This window comes from Podarcis filfolensis (assembly GCF_964270895.1).
Source record: "Podarcis filfolensis genome assembly, chromosome: 12".
Lineage (NCBI taxonomy): Eukaryota > Metazoa > Chordata > Lepidosauria > Squamata > Lacertidae > Podarcis > Podarcis filfolensis.
Window position 1 is genome coordinate 20,432,179 of NC_139614.1, and position 19,710 is coordinate 20,451,888.

At 43.0% G+C, this 19,710-nt stretch overlaps 1 long non-coding RNA gene across 2 annotated transcripts in view; it reads right to left on the reverse strand.

Annotated features, from left to right (window-relative positions):
* The window catches only part of LOC310745589, a 232,257-nt gene extending 218,691 nt beyond the window's left edge, over positions 1-13,566 (reverse strand). The window contains exons 1-2 of one of the 2 annotated variants that reach the window (XR_014540191.1): positions 13,488-13,566; positions 11,962-12,156 (exon numbers count right to left, since the gene is read on the reverse strand). This is a non-coding gene — a long non-coding RNA (uncharacterized lncRNA). Of the gene's footprint in view, positions 1-11,961; positions 12,572-13,487 lie in introns of those variants that run through there. The other variant, XR_014540192.1, reaches the window with a different exon arrangement.
* Positions 13,567-19,710: the final 6,144 nt, after the last annotated feature.

Sequence of the window (19,710 nt, forward strand, 5' to 3'; positions counted from 1 at the left end):
ATGGGGCAGCTGCCTATTCCTGCATTGCAGGGGGTTGGACTAGATGATCCTCAGGGTCACTTCCAACTTTACAATTCTATGATCTATGATCTACAATTCTCAGCTCCTAGGGCGACCATGTATCCTACAGTGAACAGCCCTCTAGTTTGAAGGACTGTCGGAGGATTGTTTGAGGATTGTTTAGAGCAGGGGTCAGCAAACTTTTTCAGCAGGGGGCCAGTCCACTGGCCCTCAGACCTTGGGGGGGCAGACTATATTTCGAAAAATAATAATAATGAATTCCTATGGCCCACAAATAAGCCAGATGCATTTTAAATAAAAGCACACATTCCACTCATGTAAAAACACCAGGCAGGCCCCACAAATAACCCAGAGATGCATTTTAAATAAAAGGACACATTCTACTCATGTAAAAACACGCTGATTCCCGGACCATCCGTGGGCCAGATCTAGAAGATGATTGGGCTGGATCCAGCCCCCGGGCCTTTGTTTGCCTACCCATGGTCTAGAGAGAAGTTTGGGGCCAATTAATAATGTGTGTGGGATGTGTATGGGATAAGTAATTTCTGAACCACAGTTGAGTGGTAAAAGCTACAGTGCCAAGTGTGCCGGAATAACAGTTGGAAGAGAGGAGAAGGCACACCGACCCACCAGTAAAATGGGTTTGTCCTGCTTTCTCTGAGCACTCCAGTTTATTTGCAAAACATGGTAAAAACAGTCAGTGCAATTGCTTTCTTAAAATGCACAAAGCTTTTCCCAAGGGGCATAGAAGCAAGGCAGCTAAGGAGAATGTGGTATATCACAGGGAGCAGTTAGTTGAACATGCAGGTGATGCAGCCTGAACTGTAAGTATTTTATAGGGATTGGGGAATATCACACTATAGGCTACTACCATGAGTGCTGGAAGTAAGACAGCTCCCTGCTGCAAGGCCCATTTCCACCTGGCCTAGGGGGTGGGGCCCAGACTCACCTTGAACAGCTAAAAGAGGCTCCTGTGAAGCCAGAAGGATATTGCTGGAACAACTCTTGGGTTGGGGCAACTGGCTGAAATGTTTTAAAATGTTTTAATTTTGGTTCCTCTGCTTTATTTTTGTCGGGTTGGTGTTGGTTTAATGTTTAGTTGTGGTTGGTGGTTATTTCAATTCGGGTATAAGTGTAAACTGTTTGTTATTATTATAACAGCTGGGCGGGATATGCTGTGGAACACCCCAGATACTTAGCAGTATGGCTGGTTTCCCTGTCTTTTGGTCAGTGCTTTATGATGTTACACCAGTTGCACCTCTGCCTGACCTCCATCAGGTCCAGGACCTACAGAGGGTCGGATCAAGTCCTGATATTGAAAACTAAAATATCAGCAACCAGAAGACACCAGTAGCGCACATATCAGGACCTGTGCCACAAACCAGATTTAATGAACATATTAGAGTGCTCTGTAAATTAATAGTTAAAGTCTTTTCTATATCAACCTTTTATGCTCCTCCACACCCACCCAATGCTCCTATCCCTTCTTTTAGACTCTTTTAGCTTCTTTTAAATTCTTAGACTTTCATATTTACCTTCTGTTTTAATACCTTTTAGCTTTCCAAAACACTTTTCAGATTTTAAATGACTGTAATAAAGTAAAGGTAAAGGTACCCCTGCCCGTACGGGCCAATCTTGCCAGACTCTAGGGTTGTGCGCTCATCTCACTCTATAGGCCGGGAGCCAGCGCTGTCCGTAGACACTTCCGGGTCACGTGGCCAGCGTGACAAGCTGCATCTGGCGAGCCAGCGCAGCACACGGAACGCCGTTTACCTTCCCACTGGTAAGCGGTCCCTATTTATCTACTTGCACCCGGGGGTGCTTTCGAACTGCTAGGTTGGCAGGCGCTGGGACCGAACGACGGGAGCGCACCCCGCCGCAGGGATTCGAACCGCCGACCATGTGATCGGCAAGTCCTAGGCGCTGAGGTTTTACCCACAGCGCCACCCGCGTCCCTCTACAGGTGGACTGTAGGTGGGATACAGGTGGACTGTATCCCACCCTTTTATGCTGATCTATGACCGTAATACAGATTTGCCCTCATGTCCATGTGGAATTGGTTCTTGGCTCCAATTCTGACATGGCCACCATAAAATCCAAAGTACCTCTAACATTTGAAGTATCTCTTAGAAGTTGTTGTCCTTTCCCCAGCTATATCTGTGTTTACTGTCTCCTCAGCTTTGCCCTGTGGAGGAATTATCTTTATTCGCTCAAATGCTGAGGACAAGTCACCAGTGGATCTTCATTGCCAAAAGATAAAATAATCTGCGACCGCTCTGTTGCCTTATGTACCAAGTAGCACACTTAACAGAAAGGATTATCATCCCTACTTTGGTGCATAAAAGGCAAGTAATTCACTGTGCATGTTAAATGTCTAGGGCAATTGGGTCACAGCATAAATCCAAACTAAATGAAAGGGGTTAGTTATCTATCAGACCCTGGTTTGATTGTGGTGAAGCACAATCAATAATAATAACAATAATAATAATAATAATAGGCCATTTTATGGCATTGGTTTTTCACGTTGCATCAACTGATAACCTTCAAGTTCATAATTCCTTGGTACAGATACAAATGACAGTAACATGTAATTCTTGATATCAATATGATGCAATCATTATCATCCAAACCAAAGAAACCAACCACCCATCACTCACCAAGCTGTTAACATGGTGGCTAGAGGGGTTGCAGCAGCAAGAAAACAGGGGTAGTCTGTCTCTCTCACTCTCTCTCTCTGATTTTGCTGCATCCTGCTTGTGGCAACAAGTAGGGCATGAGGGAGATTAGTCTCTATGACCCAGGCCAGCATTTAGCTCCCAGGACGTTTGACATTAGCATAAGCATTGGGTATCCTGGGAAAATTACACTTCCCATTGCTTCTGGAATATTGCCATAGCAGCATTCTAGGCACCAGCAGGAAGGGAACAAAGAGAAGTCAAGCTACCTACACTCCATTCTGCTGCTGCCCTGGAAAAAAAGGGGGAAAGAGAGTAACCTCTTCTCCTCACCCTGTTGCCACTTCCGCTGTTACCAGTTGGAAGAGAAATATCCCTTCTAAATCACTGTTATGCTGCAGAAACTGTTTCAGCAACTGAGCGACTTATGGAGGGCAGCAATTAAGAGAGGATGTAGAACTCTCTATCCACTATTGCTCATAATTGCTGGCCCAAATAAAAATCAGGTCCGGGAGAATTCACCCATCACTATCAACATCACTACTTTTTCAGGAAACATGGAATTCAAATGTTCCTTGAAAATTGTCACTGTATTTGATTGTTGTTGCTGTTTCGCATATGTACATACACACAGTACGATCCCAGGCAAGAATTTTCCAAAAATGTCTCTTAGCTGGACAGGAGCTGTCAGGGAACTGCCATCGGAACTAGAGGAGGAGGCGAGGCTCCACAGCGATGCTGGAGAGGGGCCAAGCAGGGAGAGAGGCAGGTCTCCGGCTGGGGAAGAAAATCAGCGCAACACCAGGGATAGAGGGGGGCCGATGAGGGAAGCAGAGGGGAGGCTCCAGGACTCTTTGCAGGAGACCAGCGAGGAGAGCACAGGTCCTCCGCTGCCCACACCCACCCTGCGCAGAAGACTTCCGCGCAGGGAAAGTAGGCGGCGACTTGGCGTCAAAGAACTTCTTTGCTGGAAGAGGTTCAAGAAACGCCCACTGACGGATTCTGCTAGCGACTGAACAGCCACGGAGTGGATGGCTGTCCAGACAGAAACGGTTTAACCAGGCAACCTAGCCCAGAGCGGCGGTAACTTACGCACAAGCAACCCCTAAAGCCATTACAGGAGCATACCTTGCAAATCACACAAAAAGTTTCATAAAGGAGCAATATTTATTTTAAAGTTGACTTCCATTTCAAAACTGAAAAATTTAAATGCATATCCTGCATCCTGTCTAACACAGTATGATGTTTTCCTGCTTTGTGATTCTGTACAAGGTACAAATACTTGGCTATAGAAGTAAAGTTACAGTACAGAGCTCATACGCTTTGCAAACTACATAAATATCAAACACACAAGTACCTCTTGGAAAGAACAAATTTTATGAGAATATTCATAATTAATTATTATAAACTGATCGCAGACCTCAGAAATGGATTTTCCCCCTGTGATGACTTTTAGGCCTTGATGTATTATTGAGCAAACGATGATGCTTTTGATCTTTACCCTTTTCAACACGGCCAAGCATTGACCCAGGAGCAGATAAATAAATGGAATAGGTCACATATTACAGTAACAGTTTGGGGGCTTAGGCTTCTATAAAGGCTTAAGCCTCAAAAGGAAATATAATGCTGCCTTTGATATATATTTAAATGAAGAGACGGAAGAAAGTATCAACTTTAAATATAAGATATATAGCAATAAGTAAGGTAAGCAGATCTCGCTTTGCCATGCCACAGGGGAAGGAACCTATGTGAAGTAGCGGCACCATAAGATAGATGAAGATAGGGCTTAGTCAGTGAATGGTGCAACAATACTTTTTAAAGCCATGGTCCTAGAAGAATGGGGTACATTTTCTGGTTGGCAGGCCAATTTGACAAGAGAGAGCAGGGACACTCACCTGCCAAGCACCTGAATATCTGAAAGGTACCAGGTTTCCCTGCCCTTATTAGGAGCTAGACAGCATTGTTTTAGCCCAGACCTGTGGTCTTCATAGCTTTATAGTATTTATACACACATTAAGATTTTCCAGCATTGCAGAATTCCCTACATCGGAGTGGCATCAGGGAACATCACAGTGAAATGCTGTATAATGGCAATACTGTAACGAATATTAGCAATATAAAATCCATCAATTGGGTAATTAAGGCATCTTTTATCATGCTAATTGTCGTGTATGCTCTACAACTGTCTCTCTCCTGACTACTGTCCCTCTGCTGTACTAGAGAAAAGAAAAGGGAGCAAAGAAAATAAGAGAACCTGCACCATTTAGGACAGCATTAAGCCCTTTGTGTGGATTAAATGAGCAGCTCTGTTTCCAGAGCTGTCAGTCTGGAAGCTTTCATGAGCACATGTGGTGTGTGTGTGTGTGTGTGTGTGTGTGTGTGTGTGTGTGTATGGGTAAAGGTAAAGGTAATCCCTCAGAGGGATGATAGGACCTACCGGTAATTCACTTTCCTGCTATTTGTTCTATATTTAATTATCTCTTTCTATGACACACATTGGAAATATAGGAGATACTCTCAAACCTTTACAGATAAACCCCTTTTCTCTCCCTAGTGGTTCCAACATGACACAAGCCATTACTGAAGATTGACAGAATACTTTCCGCTAGCCAAGATATTATATAAGACAGGAATATTATATTTTAATGATTCTCTTCATGGTGAGATATTTGAAGAGCAATCTGCCTCCACAGTAACTAACTGTGGAGCCTTCAAAATGGGATACTACCCAGAGAAATACAATCCTATCAAGTGTTTCCAGCTCTCTCTGGTCTACCGCTGACCTCAGTGGACTTAAAAGAAGGTCCCAGTCCTTGGTCCTGCCCCACCCCATAATCCATCTATACAGATACAACTCTAGTCACTTCCAACCTGTAAGTATTTTGTGGGAGAGACTCAAGTGCACTAGTACCAGCATTAGCTAGGAGTATATGCTGAGTAGAACACATTTTTTTGCAGTGCACAGTCTCTGGCTGAACACCCAACATCACTAGATAAAAGAGGATTTGATACTGGACATAAGACTGCCATTGTGACTAGTAACCATTATCCTCCATGAATTTGTCTAACACCTTTCAAAGCTGTCCAAGCTGGCAGTCATCTCTGCCGCGTGATTCTTCTTTATCAAGAGATGCTGGGAGTTAAACTTCTGCAGTATGATTCTGAATACCACTCGCTGAGCGAAATGAGCCAGAGAGTGTTGGTTCACATCCTGCGCAGCCATCTGGTTGGCCAGTGTGGGAACAGAATGCTGGACTAAATAGGCCTTTGTTGGATCCAAGAGCAGGAGCTTCCTTACGTTCTTATTTCTGCCCAAGACCCTGGAAAGCCACTGCCAGTCAGAGTTGACAGTCCTGGTGTTATGTACTGAGTTGAATAGGATCCAAAATGCAGTAGTCTGATTGGTCCTAGAACAATAGGATCCAAAATGCAGCAGTCTGATTGGTCCTAGAATAGGATTCAGAATGCAACAGTCTGATTAGTCCTAGAACAACGCAGCAGTATGATTGGTCTGCAGGAGCCACCCAATGCAGCTCCAGATGGAAGTGAATCCACAACCTGATTGGCCTACAGGAGAATTCCGGAATTAGCCAATCACGTGCAGCCCATTGTGTAAATAATGTATATAAAGCAGATACTTTGGGGAAACTTTCATTCCTCCTCACCACTATGAGCTGAATAAAGAGCATGAAATCCACTCCCGACTCTGAGTATATTTCACCTGGTCTAGATGAACAGATAGCCTGGCATGGCGTGGCACAGCTTCCCGTGCTCCCATTTGTGATCGTACTGGTCAATAGCATGTTAGGGCTTTTGTCACTGCACAGTGTGGGCTCATTTCCTGGGAAAGCCTTAAATTGCTATTACAAATTAAAGAACTTAAGAGGGTTCCTGGCTAGATCAGGTCAATGGCCCACCTAGTCCAGCATCCTGTTCTCACAGCAATCAAACAGAATCCTTATGGGAATCCCCAAAGCAGGACCTGAGTACAATAGCACTTTTCTAACCTATGATTCCTAGCAACTGGTATTCAGGAGAATAATGCCACTGACAGAGGAGGTAGCTTTTGATACTGAACTGAAGGTATATGGCAGCATCACACTTTTCTCCTTTTCTGCCAAAGTCTAGTCTATTCTTCTTATCAACAGCATTGCTGTTGTTTCCAGAGGTCTAATATAGCCTAGAAATATTACGGTTGTTCCTGTGCCTTTAAAATTTGATTTGGACTCTGAAATGGAAGAAGCCTTGACAAGAAATCAATTGAAATTTACTACCCCTCCATGGTTTTGCACATTTTTGCTTCTCAGTAACTTGACTTTCCAATGTTTCCCCCATTAACATCTTGTTAATGCTGGGCAGGTGTTTCCCAGTGCAAGGCTTTCCATTAACACAATGTCAGTGGGACAAGCACAGATGAGAGAAGGATTATTGGGAGCTATGGGGAACTGGCACCATAACGGAAGCTGTACAGAGAAGCAGCATGATGTTAAAATGTGCCTTTTGAAATGTCTGTTGTGGAACTTGTGGCAGAGATCTGACTCAATTAAAACGTCCCTGCTATGTACCACCGCCTTATGCAAACATTGGTTCTGAAATGACTCCCCCTCCCCTTTATTTTGTTCAGCCTCATATCTGAATCAGCAGATTTTTAAACACTCAATATATCTTTAAATGCCAACGCACAACAAGTATAGCAGGTGTTTAATTGTTGTTTAAATATCCACATTTTTCACATTTTACAATCACAATTAAAATTAAGCAATAACACCAAAGGAGTTCCGGTATGCAGCAATAATACTTACCCATATAGTGAAATTGATAAGGTTCCAGATATAATGATGCCCATTGTGGTAACCCTGTGGTGACTGATTGCTATTCTGCTGTTAGCAAACAACTAAGAAATACTTTATTTTTTTCTGAATTATCAATTTGTTTCTAGCATATGAGAACAATGAAAGCCTTAAGGGAGGATACAATAGTTAGTGAGGTATTAAAACAGTTATAACTAATAAAAACACTAAATCACGTTAGATATGCAGCAGTGTGTCATTTCTGTTTTAATAAAAAAGTACATTATTCTCTCCTCAAAATTACAAAATTTTATTTTTTCACTCATTGCCAGCATAAACAGAAAATTAAAAAAAGTAATAAATCTAGACTTTCTGGCATTGTCACTTATGTAATTTTCCTGCTCCTTGGAAGAAAAAAAAAGCCCACAGAATAAAACTAGCTGAAGATGGTTTGTTGGGAGAAAAAATTATTTGCATCTATTGTTTTGTTTTGTTGATGGGGAAGATTGGGGAATTGCAAATAAACAAGATTTGATTTTCATAATGTCTCTATGAGTTTATTATTGGGATATGTATATGAGCAGGCTATCAAGCACATTTTTAAAAAAACTATGGAGGCAATGGCACATATATTTAAATTCTCTGAGGTAGCTGAGTAACTAGATGGATACAAACTGCGGTTTATATGGGAATCTAGGGGTCAGACAAACGCATTAGCTGAAATCCTTCACACTGGGAGTTCTGCTACATAAATTAACTGTTCCTAACATGTTCAAAGATATTTACAAACTGAATGTGCCAGAAATTATATACTTCCATCCTTTTCAAAAGGAAATTGGGGCGGGGGGGCATGAGAAATCGGAGGTACTAAGTAGTTCATGGTTGGGAAACCGCCAGATGTTGTAGAACTACAATTCCCACCATCCCTGACCATTGGCCATACTAGCTAGGCATTATGGGAGCTGGAGTCCAACAACAACAACAACAACAACAATTTATTATTTATACCCCACCCATCTGGCTAGGTTTCCCCAACCACTCTGGGCGGCTTCCAACAATATATTAAAATACAATATTCTATTAAACATTAAAAGCGTCCCTAAACAGGGCTGCCTTCAGATGTCTTCTAAAAGTCTGGTAGTTGTTTTTCTCTTTGACGTCTGGTGGGAGGGCGTTCCACAGGGAGGGTGCCACTACTGAGAAAGCCCTCTGCCTGGTTCCCTGTAACTTGGCTTCTCGCAGCAAGGGAACCGCCAGAAAGCCCTCGGCACTGGACCTCAGTGTCTGGGCAGAAAGATGGGGATGGAGACAATCCTTCAGGTATAATGGGCTGAGGCCGTTTAGGGCTTTAAAGGTCGGCACCAACACTTTGAATTGTGCTCGGAAACGTACTGGGAGCCAATGTAGGTCTTTCAAGACTGGTGCTATGTGGTCAGGACATCAGGAGAGACACAGGTTCCCCCACCCTTAGACTAGCCATAAATGGCATTTCTCTTGTTTGTGTAGTGGCATGCTTTTCGTAGCATGCTAGTGTTTAAACGTTTCGGAGCTTAATTCCACTTTCGTAACGCATATGCATTTCCCATTCTTCAGAATAAAGTATATATATTTAGAACTAGTTTAGCAACTGCATAAAAGCACCAGAATGCTAGGAAATGGGGAGAGAGAGGGAGAGAGAGAGAAAGAGGTGAAGGCAGCAGTAACTTATAGGTTTCACGAGCTTGACAGAAGGAAGGAATTTTCCAGACTTCTTGGAAATGCTAGCAGTTCCAAACATATTTAAATTACTCGTCTATGAAACAGGCGCATTAGATACTTTCAGCTATAACATTTTATTTTCCCTCTGTCTGCTACACCTTGGTAAATATTAACTCCTTCATGCATATCGTAGAGTTATTGTTGCAGAGAAAGGGAAATTGCTATCAAGCGGATTTTAAAGCTAGACTTTGAGAGGGCTTCCATTCTGCACACACCACAACCAGAATTTGCCAACTGACACATTATTCTCACCTGCCATAATAAATATTAGATACTGAGCTGCACACACACACACGCACACACACACACGCACACAAACACAATGAATTAGCATATATATTTGATGCATATATCAGAAAGCAATGTTAACATGCAACCAAAATAGTCATGTGTCTCTTGAAGTAAAGGCAGATTCCTCCAGGTGGATTTGGGGCAAGGGCTGGCACTCTCAGAACCATAGCTTGCAAATATGCTCACTACCAGTCCCCAGAACCCCTGAGTCCTCCTGTGTGTGTAAAAGACAGAAATGGAGTGTGAAAGGAGAATGGAAGAAGAAATTACAGGATATGGGTAAAAATTCACTGAAAAGCACGTGGGGGTGCGAAATGAAAAATATGAAAGAATAATCTATCTCCCCTTAGAGCCTCTGGACCTGCAAATTCTGCCTAAAACAGGGAGTCACAATACCGCTAAAACAAATGTCTGTGCTTAGCTTGAGGAAAGCTGAGCTGTGAAACTCCTTGCCACAAGGAAAATGCTGTGGCAAAGAATTTAGCAATTTCCAAAGATGGATTAGAGAGCAGCAGAAAATTATTTCAATAACTACAGTACAAGCTGATTATGCTAAACTCTGCCTGCAACTTCTACTTTGTGACTGGCGTGCTTCAGTAATTTCAGTTGTCTGCAGAGCGCCCTGGGAGTAGAAAGAATGAAAAACCCCAGCATAGCCAATATTAAGCTAGATGGACCAATGGCCTGACTCTGTATGTGGGGAATTAAAATGATGGCTACAGAGAGCCAACTGTTTGGTGATCACCAAATCTGGATAACAAAATGTAGGATGAGACCAGGCAGGCGTCAGTAGTGGGCCCTTTGCCAAAGTATGCCTGGCAGGTGCTGACACTGGCCTTGCAGAACAGAAGCAGTTCTTAGCCTCCATTAAAAGTTTGTACAGTTGGCACCATTGAATTTAGACCCTAGTTCATATGAGGCTGTACTCTGCACAAGTTCAAGTTTTCTCTAGCATAATGAAAGAATCTGGGATTTCTTATAATAAATAAATGATGCGATGCAGCAACTTTGGAGAAGGAAGAATGTGGTGTATCAAGATGTTTGGCATGCAATTCCTTGCAACACCACATAGAATCCCAGGATTACTATTAGAATTGTATAAAGTTGTATCAGGGTTTGCTAGGCAAGGTCTTGTTTTTCCCCCTTCTTTTTTAGAAGTATTGTATATAAAAGCATTGACATGAGCCAATTCTCCCTATGCTTTGCTGAAAGTGTAAAGCTATTATACATCTCTTTGTGTGAGAATGTCCACAATGCATATATTTTGGACAGATGCTACTGATGTTTATTCTTGTATCTTGAAGGGGGGAGAAAAGAACCCTACTTAACACTACTATATCGTTTGCTGGCACTAACAAAGGAACTGAATGCGAAGCAGTCAGGCTTCATCCAGCAAGCCCCGTTGCTAGCCAAATACAGGCTTACAATTGTTGAGATGAGAAAGAGACGACCATCTATTCATTCCCGCGCTAAGAAGATGATGAACTATGCTGCAACCGAGCAGGAATCAATCTTTTCAAAAGAATGTGTTTGAATATTTAGCCCAGGAAAATGTGTGGATTTCTCCGATGAACATTGTATAATGGCCAAACAGCTAAGCCATCACACGCACATACCAGACAGAAATTCCTAATGCTCTCATCAGCAGAAACCATATTTGGGATTGAAGAACGATTCATCCAGACTCCCTTTTTAAAAAAATGCGTCTCAGTTTTTTTAGCTTATTGCAGACATTAGTTCGACTGCCTCCATAGCCTTTTTTCATACCACAAGAGTCCTCAGGTGATTTTATAATTCCATGTATGGGATGCATTTAAATTAGAGAATATAGACCTATGACATTTTACAGAGGAAATCATCACTTTTCCATATGTTCGAAAGAGACATTGTTGCTTCAGTGGGTATGGAAACAGATGACCACTTATTGCAGGAATAATCAGCATGGTGTCTCTAGTCTCAAATATATTGTTGGACTAGAACTCCCATCAGCCCCAGCCAGTGTTGCCAATAATCAGGGATGATAAGAGTTGCAGTTCAACATCATCTGAAGGGCAATGTGTTGGCTGCCCTTGAATTGCTGTGACTTTGCCACTTTCAAGCATCTCATGTCACTTGGAGAGCAGGTTTTTCACAGGATTTACATACATCTATGGGTCACCATGACTCACGGCTGCAGTAGCTGGATCACCACAGGGCAAGGGCGTACAATTATCCAAACCACCAGATAAGATATTTGGGATATTTTAAAGAAACGACCAAGGGATGGTTGGTTTCCCACCTTTACAGCCAACCGTTCCCCCTCCCCAACCCTTGGATTCAATGAGCATATGCAAAACATGTTTTAGCACTAAAGAATATAAACTATGTGAGCAGGTGAAAATGACCACTCTTTAAAAGTTCTGATATATTGCTTTCATGGTACTCACTGTGCAGATGATGCGCATCTCTTTGTTCCAGCAGAATCAGGAGAGGCATTTGAGGTGTTAGACCAGTGCTTGGAGGCAGTGATGAATTGGATGTCGGCCAAGAAACTGAAGCTGAATCCCAAGATGGAGTTGCTATGTGTTCCAAGTTCCCACGTCCAGAAGGTGAGGAGACAGCCTGGATAAGACTGCACTCACCTGGAAGAAGCAGGTCTTCAGCTTTGGAGTACTCCTAGATTCAACACTGTCACTAGACTGTCAGGTGCCCTTGGTGGTGCCTTTTTTCAGCTCTGGCTGGTTCACCACCTATCATGCTTTTGGACAGAGATTACTTGACCACTGTACTCCATGCAGTTGAACAGACTCCCTCTGAAGATGGTGTCCTTCATTGGAGGTTTTTAAGCAGAGGTTGGATGGTCTTCTGCCATGGATGCTTTAGTTGAGATTCCTGCATTGCAGGGGATTGGACCAGATGATCCTCAGGGTCCCTTCCAACTCGACAGTTTATGATTCTATGCTCTGGTAACTTACAGATTGCAATATTGTAATATGCTCTATGTGGGGCTGCTCTTGAAGAGGACTCAGGAGCTATCTGGCAGGGATTCACATCTCGTTTTAAAACAGTTTTAAAAGAGTTGCACTGGTTTGTTTCTGGGCCTAATTCCAGGTAATCATGTTCGTGTTTAATACTCAGATCCAAAAAAAATATGAAAGGCTGTCTCCTTCTCTACAGACGCTCTTGGGTGCTAAGATCAGGAAAGAAAAGGGGCCATCTTGGTGTCCCACCACCCTCAGAGACTCGGTGTGGTGGCGACTTAGGATAGAGCATTCCCTGTAACAGCCCCTAAGTTATGGAATTTATTTCTCACAGAAGTATGTGTGGCACCTTCATTATACAGCTACTAGCGAATGCTGAAGATGCGCTGACTTTTGACAGTTGAGATGTATATTCTTAGAAACCACCTTATTTCATTAATTGTAACTTGTTTTAAACCATTTTTTATATTGTGTTTTAATTGTTGTAACCTGCCCTTGGACCTTGGGGTGGTAGTAGTAGTAGTAGTAGTAGTAGTAGTAGTAGTAATACTTATGTCAGTTCATGAAGGTGGAATAAAATAAATAATAATAATAATAATACTTATTTCAGTTCATGAAGTTGGAAGAACAACTCACACCAATTAAGCATATCTGGCTGACTTGTTCTGTCCTGTGGTCATCCTCACAAAACTAAATATTGGTGCAAGTAATGGCACAATTTATTTCTTTATTTCTCTCACACACCCTCTCCCTTCCTCTCTGTGTGTGTGTGTGTGTCTTTAAACTATTACATCTCTTAATACCATCCTTCCAGGGTTTATTCTAACATGCAGCTTGACACATTTTGTGCTCTGTCAAAAATAAAAATTATGCACTGTGAAACAAGTTTTTGTGCAGTTGGGCATATGGGATTTAACAAGGAGCTAGGTAGCTTTCTAAAAAAGAAGTAGATAAATAGTAAAGATAAAAAAGAAGCAGAAAATGACACAAACTTCCCGCTTCTCCCAGGCCGCAGCAAGGAGCTCTTTCCAAAGGCAATTCAGCGTTCAGCAGCTCCAGTGGCCCTCAGACCTTGAAGCGACTCCTTCAGCAGAACTTAGGCCTGGTAGCCCATGGAGATCTCCCTCTTTCAAATGGCAGCTTGGCAAAGCCCCTGACTACCCTTTCAGCTTTTCCTGCTGGTTGCCTTGTCCTTCATTCTCTAAGTCTTCTGTCTTTCTTCTCAATTTTAACAGCCGCTGCAACACAGGACACATCTCTGCTGCATCGTACTACCGTTCCCAATATCCTTGGAGCTTTGGTCCTGTCAGGATTAATTTTGCCCTCCCCCTGGAGACCTCGTCCTTGAAGAAGATTCACATCAAATGACCAGACTTTTGGAAAAGTTAAGAAGGCAGCACCTCAGAGAACGGGGAGACAAGGCCTCACTCGCTCCACTAGGCCCCAAGAGACTGCAGAGCTTTGCAGGTAGGCCAAGCAACAACAGGTCCCCAGGCAAACTGAAGGATAAGCAGATATCTCAATATTAATAAATAACACATGGATTAACAATACATGGATTAGAAGCCATTTTGTGAAGTTCCTTAATATACACCAAAACAGCAAATATAGATAGAACCTCCCAGCATCATTTTACAGGGGTAATAGTCATTTTGTAGCAGAAGGGAAATCCTAGTCACAAAAATGAAAATTTTGGGCCGACAATGAGCTTCATAGGGGCTTTGTGAGGGGAGGCAAGTTGATGGCAGGTAATCTCTTCCTCCAAATAACGGGGGGGGAGGGACATCCCCTGGTCCCCCGTTCTTTTCAAGGCACCTCGGGATTTTTTCCTGCTCCCACGTTGGCTTTTTCATTTCCCCAAATTTCCTATCTTTTCCATCTTCCTGTGCTATATTTTCTCCCTGTTTCTTTCGCTTTATTTCTTATTTTTTTTCTCCCCGCTTTCAAGTTCTTTCAGTTACAAAAGGTTCAGAGATGGGCAGTGTGCTGGATTTCTTTAAAATAATCATTGCAGATTGGAGGGGTCTCAGCCTCCTGGTCTTAAAAGAAAGGAAGAGCTATGTAGATCCAAGGATGACGTCTGCCCACCCGTGCTTTTGAGCAATTATTATTATCATGATCATCATCATTCATTAGTAATTGGCTTCTACAGAAGCATCTCAACTTATTGTTTAAAATAAAGTTTAAAACAGAAAAAAAGCAGCCGATAAATTTAAATCAGAACTAAAACAATACAAAATAGACGTGCATGGCAAAGACCCATTTATCCAGCAGTTACGAACACTTAAAGGAATGGGTCAACCATTAGCTAACTAGGAAATAAAAAAGAGTAGTTTTAAGCTGGCTGCAGCTTAGAAATCATGGTGACTATAGACCTTGTTCATGATAGCCACGAACTGCTCAGAGAGATGCTTGAAGAGCAGCTCTTGGACAGGTGACACATGTTGTAGTACATTTACATAATAAAATACATCTCGTGGTTAAAACATTTTCAAAGCAGGGCACTTTACTGTATCAGGAGAATTGTCCTTTCCGGCAGCCAGCACTGTAATATGTCACAGATACAGATGTACTCGAAGAACTAACGTTTCCATGATATATGTGATCTTTGAGGAGCCTTTCAAGCAACTCTTAATCTGTTAAAATAATTCCTTTTAAAGCACCAAGGTTGTGGCTTTTAATAGATTTTTACCATATTAGCACTGGATCATACTTCCCCTTGCAGTAGCTAATCTTCAAAGAACACTCAATTAGCATACTGTATTTTTCTACTGTATTAGCAAATATTACAAAGACAGTATTATAGTCATTATGAACCTAATAACTAGCGCATGACACAAAGCATTATTCTGTTAACACTTCCATGAAACATGGCACTTAGAGATGCAGCCACCAAAAGATCTGGAAATCGTCCTACTATTCTTTCCTAATCGCTTCAAACAAACCACACAGGAGAAGAGATTTATACATTCAGGTATTCACGCAATACAGTTCACACACACAAAATAGGACCATCTCTGAATATTGGTGGGAAATTTTGCAAGTTGGAATGTGCCACATGGGGAAAACTTCCACATCAGGAAGTATGTTAAGGAAGGTAAATTGCGAGAGCCTGGACATTTGAATCACATTGTAAGAGTCGTGAGAAAACTGTTGTCAGATTAAAACTAAACTCCAATTTTATGTGAAGGTCTGATGCAGTCTAAGGCAGCTTCCTGTCTTCCTAAGCATGTGAGGGGCTGGAAAGAGTCATGAAACTTCAGGGCTGGGGCCAACTATGTGGCCCCTTTATTGACCCTTTGTACAACAAGTGCATCCAGGGGGCTATAGTGAGAAGCTGTCTAGTGACCAATTGCAGATGGGCAGCCCTTCTTCCAGCTTTCCTGGTGCTACTGAAGGTGTGTGTGTCCTGAAGGAAGGGAAACAGGTGGCGCTGTGGTCTAAACTGTGGTCTTGGGCTTCCGATCGGAAGGTTGGCTTGGCAGTTCAAATCCCCAAGACGGAGTGAGCTCCCGTTGCTCTGACCCAGCTCCTGCCAACTTAACAGTTTGAAAGCACACCAGTGCAAGTAGATAAATAGGTACCATTGCGGCGGGAAGGTAAATGGCGTTTCTGTGCGCTCTGGTTTCTGTCACAGTGTTCAGTTGCGCCAGAAGTGGTTTAGTCATGCTGGCCACATGACTCAGAAAGCTGTCTGTGGACAAATGCCAGTTCCCTCAGCCTGAAAGTGAGATGAGCACCACAACCCTAGTCACCTTTGACTGAACTTAAGTGTCCAGGGGTCCTTTACCTACCTTTTTACCTGGAGAAAGGCAAAAATGAATTATTCCTAGCCATGCCAGTCAATCCTGAAAGGACCATCAGTCTATCTGAGAGTTCAGTTCTGTTTATTTTAGGAGTACAGAAAACTGCCTTGTACCATTGGTCCATATAACTCAGTGTTGGATACACTGCAGCAACTCTTCAGACGTACCTGGAGACATCAGGAATTCAACCTGGGACCTTCTATATGCAAGACAGATGCTCTGCCACTGAGCTACAACCCTTCCGAGTTTTTGTATTTTATTTTGCAGTGTGTTTTTTTATTTTTATTTTGTTTTAGTTCTTTAAAACTGATAACCACCTTGAGTGATTTGACATGCAGTAAATGCAAAATAAGTACCCTGTTGCCGCAGCAATACCAGAGAGTCTTGCAACACTTCAGAGGCTATCAGGTGTACTGGAGCAGAGCCACAGCCTGCTTTTGATTAAAGCTCTCAAAGCAAAATGGCTCTGAGCTCCAGGGGAAGCAGCCTTACATAGGCTTTCCCCTCTTTCCCTGCAGCAAGGGCTCATGGGACAGTTTTTCCCCATGAACCCGTCGCACAGAGAGAATACTGGATACCGCCCTCTTATTTTGCTGCCATCTGTGGGCCAAAGTGGCTCTAGTCTAGGCAAAGACATCCTGTGCTTATAGGGCATGGAACAGGGCTTAAAGCCATAGGTGTCAAGTGTCCCTTATTTGAAGGGACAGTCCCTTATTCCAGCGCCATGTCCTGCTGCTGTCCCTTATTGATGGATGTCCCTTAAATGATGTCCCTTAAATTTCAAAGGAAGCAGCTCCTCTCCCTCCCTCCCTCCCCGCCGGCCAGGGAGGAGGGAGGCTCCAACTGTGTTGCTTGGCTGTGTTGCTCACCCAATAAGAAGTCTAAGAACAACTGGGGGGTGGAGCTTGCATGCCTTGTGTGTGGCTAGTTAATGCAAGCTGAGGGTTTTTTTGAATGCTGGACGCCATTTTGTTGCACTTGCTGCTGCAAACTTTGCAGTGCAAAGCCAGGCCGGGGAGCCATCTTAAGTTGAGGCTGCATAGGCCTTGTGGTGCATGTGATTCAGATTCTATTCAGTTGAACCTCTGGTTACAAAGTTGGTTGGACAGTGTTCTCGAAGCCACCAGCATGAGTTTGAGCAGACTGCAGGAAGACAGGAAGACTGGAGTGCCTGGAACAGGTGAGGCTGCAGGTCCCTTATTTTGGCTGCTGGTCCCTTATTTTCAAGGCTGCTGGTCCCTTATTTTCAAATCTGTAAGTTGACAGCTATGCTTAAAGCTTATGTCACAAAGTATTTGATGGTCTTTAAGATGTCAAAAGACTCTTGGTTCTTTTTGAGAACATGAGAAAAGCCTGCTGGATCAGCCCATGGCTCATCTAGTCTAGCATCCTGTTCTCACATTGACCAGCCAGATGCCTGTGGAAAGCTCACAAGCAGGACCTGAGCACAGGAGCACTCTTCCCTCCAGTGGTTTCCAGCAACTGGTATCAGAAGTATTACTGCTTGCGACTGTGGAGGCAGAGCATAGCCATCGTGGCTAGTAGAAATCTGTTTGAGAAACCTGTTGCATGCTCATCATATGTTAATATATTCATATGTGGTTCATAAAATAAAGGTAAAGGGACCCCTGGGGTTGTGGCGCTCATCTCGCTTTATTGGCCAAGGGAGCTGGCGTACAGCTTCCGGGTCATGTGGCCAGCATGACTAAGCCGCTTCTGGCAAACCAGAGCAGCACACAGAAACGCCGTTTACCTTCCCACCAGAACGGTACCTATTTATCTACTTGCACTTTGACGTGCTTTCGAACTGCTAGGTTGGCAGGAACAGGGACCGAGCAAGAGGACCTCACCCCGTCGTGGGGATTCGAACCGCCGACCACCCACGTCCCTAGGGCATAAATGCAAGGACCTTATACATAGAAATCTGGAGAATTAGCCTTCAGTGGCTTCTGTATAAATATATGACACTCAAATTATTTTAATTATGGAAGAAAAAAGTAAAAAAACAACAACTTAGAATCATAGAGTTGGAAGGGAGCCCAAGGGTCGTTTAGTCCAACCCCCTGCAATGCAGGTATCTCAACTGAAGCACCACTGACAGATGGCCATCCAACCTTTGCTTAAAAACCTGTAATGTCCACCACCTTCTGAAGGTGTCCGTTCCAATGTCAAACAGGTCTTACTATTAATGGATTCCAGTCGAAAGAAATGAGATTCTGACTAATCATTGGTTTTGGTCCTAGACTCTGGAGCTGTTCAGAATATTTCCATGGTAGTATTTCTTTTCCATGATAGCAAATAAAAGTCTCCAGTGATAAAACAATGCTTTTTTATTATTAAAAAAAATACTGATGCTTCCCCTACAAGTCAGATAATTGAGATTTTCATTGTGGCAGACTAGATTTGGAGATTCCCCTCATTGAGTATCTAATTCATTCCTAATGACATAATCATTGGTGAACAGTAAATGCAGTTTAGGAGGTCAGACTATTAGTCACTGGCTGTCAGAGAAATATGACTGCTGTTTTACTATCCGTTTTTACATTTTACTGTGCAAAGATTGGGGTGAGATACACAAATTGCATGAAATTGCATGTTTTGATTGGAGTGATGGATGGCACCTACACAAAAATTAATAACATGATCTACACAAAATGATAAATCAGAATTCAATTTGCAGATGTGACTAAACAAATGGGACCTGCAACAAAATCTTGCAGTGTATGACCAACATGTTCCTTAGTCATAGTGCAGCTCAGCTACTTGGGGAGAGGGTAAGGCTGTGTTTATGTGGATTGCACAATTTTCCCCCTCGTATGTGCTTTTGTGCATGTTTGCCCACATATGAGCACTTTCCGTTAAACTGTCTCAGAGTTTCCTGTCTACACTAACGGGAGTTGCTTGATGGGATGTATTTGCGCAAAGTGAGTGCATGTCAGGGACTGGACTGAAGAGGAGGAGGAATAGTGGAGGTCTCCTCCCCCTTCTCCTGTAGCTTCCAGAGAGGAGGGAGGCAGTCTTGATTTACAGCTTTGAGGAAGATAAGAGCTCAGGGACAGACAAACAGCAGAGTTATATAGTGTTAGGAGAAGGGGGAGGAGAGGCAGAGCAGCTAGCTGACATGTTTTTGGACAGCATCATTGACCTCCCTCCCTCCCAAAACACAACGTTCATTAAGAACAAAGAACACAGAGACAATTGTTCATGGACAGACATCGTAGAAGCAGGTGTTGTTGCTAGAGGGGGAAGGGGGAGGAGCTCAGTGTGAGCAACTCTGTTATGGAGGAATGTCTTTTACCATGATGACGGAATAAATCATACGTAAGAACTTTCTTGTTTCCTCCCTGCCTCTTGGTGCCATCAGGGGGAGGGAGAGGATTCTTCAAGCCTGACAGTGCACCACACTGGG